Below are 6,177 nucleotides of genomic sequence, written 5' to 3'. Positions count from 1 at the left end.
GAACACTTTCCTTTTTTAAAGAATGGCATTAGACTCTTTGGAGCAGTGTTTTTTTTTTTTTTTTTAAAGACTGAATGGTATACTAATAAATGAGAATTTGAAATTAGAGGTAATTTATGTTTTATATACAAATTTTAAGACATTTACTAATTTTGTAGTTTCATGTGATTAGTTTCCAAAGTTAATAGATAATTTAAAAACTTAGAAATGTTATCTTTCTAAGAATTGTATATTTTTAGACATAACTATTAGCACATTAAGAGGGAAGCAAAAAGTTGCCTTTTTAAAATGTAAGCAATTGCTCTAACTTAACTCCTGTGTTAACCAATGCTGTCTGGCTCCCAGGAACAAATACAGAAAGAAGAGAATATTGTATTGGGAGGAAAATGGTACTAAACTGAGAAAATACATTAGATAAAATTAAAATATAGCTCTTTTTTTCCCCTAATGGCATTTGTTTTGTTTCAAATCATCAGAGACTATTTATTGCATTGCTATCAGTGGATACAAATGTGTACCAAGCTCTTTAAAAAGAATATTTTAAAATGTATATAAACCGTCGAAAATTTAAAATAACATGCTTCATTTTAAAGGATCTTGTCCACCCTTATTATTCTTCAGAGAACAGCCATTTGCTACCAAATTAAATAGTTATATTGTGTGTGCTTTTCTAGATTTTTGTTATCTAGTTCTGTTAACATTTCCACCAGCTCTCGAGGAAAATTATAAAGAAGTTGTTTCTTCTAAAAAGGAAGCTACCATCAGCAATTTAAATGTAAATACTAGTTAAATATTTGGCTGTTATTTTTTTAAAGGGTATAAATACCAAAAAAAGGTAACATTGTATGAAGATGGGAAATAAGGATATACTATCTGTGGATTTATCAAATCATTTATGTTACTAACTTGTGAAATCCAATTTGTTCTGAACTAATTTATAGGAATTCTTATTTAACACAAAGCCTTTGACTGTGTGGATCACAACAAGCTGTGGAAAATTCTTAAAGAGATAGAAATACAAGACCAGCTTACCTGCCTCCTGACAAATCTGTGTGCAGGTCAAGAAGCAACAGTTAGAACCAGACCTGGAACAATGGACTAGTTCAAAATTGGGAAAGAAGTACATCAAAGCTGCATGTTGTCACTCGGCTTACTTAACTTATATGCAGAGTACATCATGTGAAATGCTGGGTTGGATGAATCACAAGCTGGAATCAAGATTACTGGGAAAAATATCAACAGCCTCATATATGCAGAGGGCATATGCACACTAAGGGCAGAAAGCAAAGAGGAACTAAAGAGCCTCTTGATAAAGGTGAAACAGGAGAGTGAAAAGACTGGCTTAAAACTTAGAATTCATATATATGTGTTAGTATACTGTATCGGTGTTTTTCTTTCTGGCTTACTTCACTCTGTATAATAGGCTCCAGTTTCATCCACCTCATTAGAACTGATTCAAAGATGGTAACAATAACCCTGTGTATGAGACAGCAAAAGAGACACTGATGTATAGAACAGTCTTATGGACTCTGTGGGAGAGGGAGAGGGTGGGGAGATTTGGGAGAATGGCATTGAAACATGTAAAATATCATGTATGAAACGAGTTGCCAGTCCAGGTTCGATGCACGATACTGGATGCTTGGGGCTAGTGCACTGGGACGACCCAGAGGGATGGTATGGGGAGGGAGGAGGGAGGAGGGTTCAGGATGGGGAACACATGTATACCTGTGGTGGATTCATTTTGATATTTGGCAAAACTAATACAATTATGTAAAGTTTAAAAATAAAATAAAATTTAAAAAAAAAATAAAAATAAAATTTAAAAAATGGGGGAAAAAAACACTTAGAATTCAGAAAACCAATATCATGGCATCTAGTCCCATAATTTACATATGTATAGGTATATGCATACATATGGCTGATTCATGTTGATGTTTGGCAGAAGTCAACACAATTTTGTAAACCAATTATCCTTCAATTAAAAAAATTAAAATTGAAAAAACAAAGGTACTCAGCATTCATAAAACCAAGATCATAACATCTGGTCCCATCACTTCATGGCAAATAAATGGGGAAAATGTGGAAAGAGTGATAGATTTTATTTTCTTGAGCTCCAAACACTGTGGACAATGACTGCAGCCATGAAATTAAAGGACACTTGCTCCTTAGTAGGAAAGCTATGACAAACCTAGACAGTGTATTAAAAAGCAGAGACATCACTTTATGTGAGATGTGAGAGTTGGATCATAACGAAGGCTGAGCACTGAAGAATTGGTTCTTTCAAACTGTGGTGCTGGGAACTCTTGAGACACCCTTGGACAGGAAGGAGATCAAACCAGTCAATCCTAAAAGAAATCAACGCTGAATATTCATTGGAATGACTGATGCTAAAGCTGAAGCTCCAATATTTTGGCCACCTGATGCAAAGAGCTGACTCATTGTAAAACAACCTGATGCTGGGAAAGATTCAGGGCAAGAGAAGAGAATTATAGAGCATGAGACAGTTGATAACATCACCGACCCAATGTACATGAGTTTAGTAAGCTCTGGGAGTTGGTGATGGACAGGGAAGCCTGGCGTGCTGCAGTCCATGTGATCGCAAAGAGTCAGACACAACTTAGTGACTGAACAACAAAATTTAGCAGAATAACATGGCTTAACTGCATATATATTAACCAGTGGCCTCTCAAAAGCACATTTTACATACTGAAAACAAAAGGAAATAAAATGCTTCTTTAAACATATTTTACGGAATCTTTGATTACATATACCTTGTTAATATATGTGTTGTAGAATTGCATTTTCTTTTGTATTGTATGTTGCCGGGAGCTGGCCTATTGCATATTGATTGCATATTGCATATTGCGTATTGAGTACAGCACTTTCCACAGCACCATCTTTCAGGGTCTGGAATGGCTCAACTGGAAGTCTATCACTGCCAGGAGCCAGCGTGAGGAACTCCTCCTGTGGCAAAGGTCATGAGGAGGGAGGCTCAGCATACGCAAAGGTGGGATCGAGCCTTAGGAGTTGAGCATCTACCCCCAAACCAGAGTCTGCCTACTTTCTGCTTTGTGCTCTCACCTACACCTCTGACTTCACAGGAGGGCTGTCCCCTACTACCTCTCTCTGAAAAAAGAGTTAGCTTACAGCTCCAGTTAATAATTCCTGGGTGTGACAGTGTTTCAACCTACAAACTCCTTTGGAAATCCTCTAGCCTGCCTGAATAGGTTTTTCTGGCCACATGTGATTGTTCAGAGCCTCCCAACTGTGAGAGGCAGGAGATGTTCTAAACTATCTAAACACAGATTCCTTTGAGTAGTTAAAAGATTGATTAGAAATTGTATTGGTGAAAGGTTTTTCACTTACTGGGCCAATGTTTGCTGCTAAGTTTCCATATCCCTTACCTGCTGTGTCCCTGGCAGTGTATTGATTAATATGATTGGTGTAAGTAGTAGTTTTAATGTTTGTAACCTTGGACCCTTGAGTTAATTCTTTTTCTTGTTGTAGCCCACCACACCTTTGCCCTTTAGGAATGCAACTTTAATGCTTTTGGAGTGTGGCGCCTGACTAGTCACCTTTAGAGAAAAATAAGTTTTCTGAAGAAAGGGTCTTAAAATGTTAACAGGCCTCTGGGCCAGAAGATGATGCAAATCACCTAAACTTTTGCATATGATAAGTTTGCAGGAAGAAAGCCTGGCTTACTACATGACTCTACCCCTTCCCCCATTATTCTCTATGCATAACTTAAGGTATAAAAACTACTTTGGAAAATAAAGTGCGGGCCTTGTTCACCGAAACTTGGTCTCCCCATGTCATTCTTTCTCTCACCTTCAGGCAGAATTATTCAGCCTCTTTTCTCCAAAGAATTTCCTCACTGAGCTATCTTTATTTCAGCCTCTTTTCTTCACTGAATTTTCCTACTGAGCTATCCTTATTCTATTACTCTTTATATCCTTAATTAACGTTTAATTAAGCAGTTGTTTCCTGATCCTCGCCGACGCTGTCCCCTCTTCGAATTCCCTGGATCCACCGGGGCTGGACCCCGGCAGTATATGAATTATTTTTTGTGACAGTTACATCTTTAAAAGCAGAGTCATACATAAAAGAAACTTACAGTATAATGATTTCCTTGAAAACTCCTACAATGTTAGATTCAGAGGCACCTTCAGACTGTTTGATTGGGGGAAACTACTTGCTGAGCTATTTTAATAGGTAATAAATCCAGAGAAGCAGCTTGTATATATTATTAATACTTTGTTCACTTGCATTTGAGTTTAAAATAATCCCTAAGGAAAACAATGAAATGTATATACAACTATTAGTTTTCTTACTTCATGATATAATTATATCAAGATAATGAATTTAACTGCTTTAACATAGGTATATTACCCATTTTTGTTCACTTTAATGTTTCTCTTGAAATAGCATCCCTCTCCTACATTTTGTTTTCTTACTCAAATTAGATATTAACCTAAGGTCAAAGCAGGAAAGAGAAACCACTGAGATGAATGTCTTCACTAAAATATCAATAAATTTGTTAAGCTCTAATAAATAAATTAATTAAATTAAATATAAATGAATGTGAGTCACCCTTCAGGTTGACTGGCCAGCCCAGTTGAAAATATAAGAATTTAAAGAAAAAACATTCAGAAGTTGCCAAGGTAACCAGTTAGCTTGTTTATAATAGAAAACAGTGATAGGGCAACCACATGAGATCACATTTACAAAGGTCATATCAAATTTGTCTAGACATTAGCAAAGCCAGAATCAACTCTTGTTTCTGTGGAAGTCCAAGTAATGGGACATATTTTAGGTTCTGTTACTTTAGGGCCAAAAATAGGATAACCTTGTATTTGTTGGCATTATAATTGCTATTGTTTTTTTTAATTACTCCCTTGCTTTTCACTTTATTTCAGGATGAAACACATTTTTATTCTATTTTTTAAAACATTTGTATATGTATGTATCATTGGTAGATGTTGCATTTATTGATATTAAAAGCAGGTCAAATTACCAGGTTTTTCTTTTTCTACAGTAGATTCTATGGTGCCTTGGAGTTAGAAAGTATGTGAAAGCAAGGAGATTTAGTATGGTTTAAAATTTAATTTTTAAAACTCTTAGCACCCAGTATGTCATATAGCTCTGCAATAGTTTGTAATTATTTATGAAATTGCTCATTACTTAAATAAAAGCAACTTACCTGGTTTGTAAATATTATTCATTCCTATTCTGTATAATTGGTGGGTATTCATGGTATTTGTTCTCATGCCAAATCATCTTTTTTTAATATATATATATTTAGTTATTTCTGATTTGATTGTTTATTCCAAGATCACATAAAAAAATAGTGATTTGAGGCAATGACTTTGAGTTACTCTAACCTTTCTCATTGTTTACATCTGAGATTGTAAATCATCTATAATTCCTTAGTTTAGTCTGTATTTTATTACAAGAAGTTATCTTAGGAAGAAGTCTCTTATTTTGAATTCACCCTGCTAAGAACGGTTTGTTTATAGTTATATTAATATGTCAATTCTAAATCAGGGTCAACCTCAGCACAAAATAGAAAAGGGTGCTTATAGTTAAGAGAGTTGCAATAATTACTGTCTTTGGTGCCCAAAGTGTTAATTATTAATAGAAAACAATGTGATTTTATTAGAGGGAGCATTTTATAACACTAATATTCTTGTCTCAGAGCAGTAAATAAAATATCTTTAAGTATATTTGTGAGTAGAAGTTTCAAATTAATGACAGCCTATACATGGGATATCCCAGGGAATTTTCTCTTGTCATACAGGAAGGACAAGAGATGACTTTTCAAAAAAGAGATACATTTTATTCTTTTGCTAACAGGACATCAGAGACTATTCTGACCTGAAATGAGGCTTCTTATAACAAAGAATCTCAGTTCAGCTTAATAGACCAGACTACAAACAAACAGTTATTGCTCTCATCTCCAACTTGCCATTTTAGTTCTCCTAAAAAATAATGTCTCAGTCTGTCTCCTTGGTAGTTGGACTAAATGACTTCTAGGTATGAGTTCAACAAAGCTAGCACAGCTAGTGCACAAACATTTAGCTTTTTCCTCGACCTCACTCACATAAAACAGAACATTAGACAGACTGGATTTTCTAATTCTGTTTTCATTTCTCCCCTCCACATAGTGTGTAGGCACTG

This window comes from Bos indicus x Bos taurus, chromosome 26 (genome assembly GCF_003369695.1).
Source record: "Bos indicus x Bos taurus breed Angus x Brahman F1 hybrid chromosome 26, Bos_hybrid_MaternalHap_v2.0, whole genome shotgun sequence".
Lineage (NCBI taxonomy): Eukaryota > Metazoa > Chordata > Mammalia > Artiodactyla > Bovidae > Bos > Bos indicus x Bos taurus.
The sequence above is the reverse complement of the archived record's forward strand: the minus strand, read 5'-3'. Positions refer to the sequence as shown.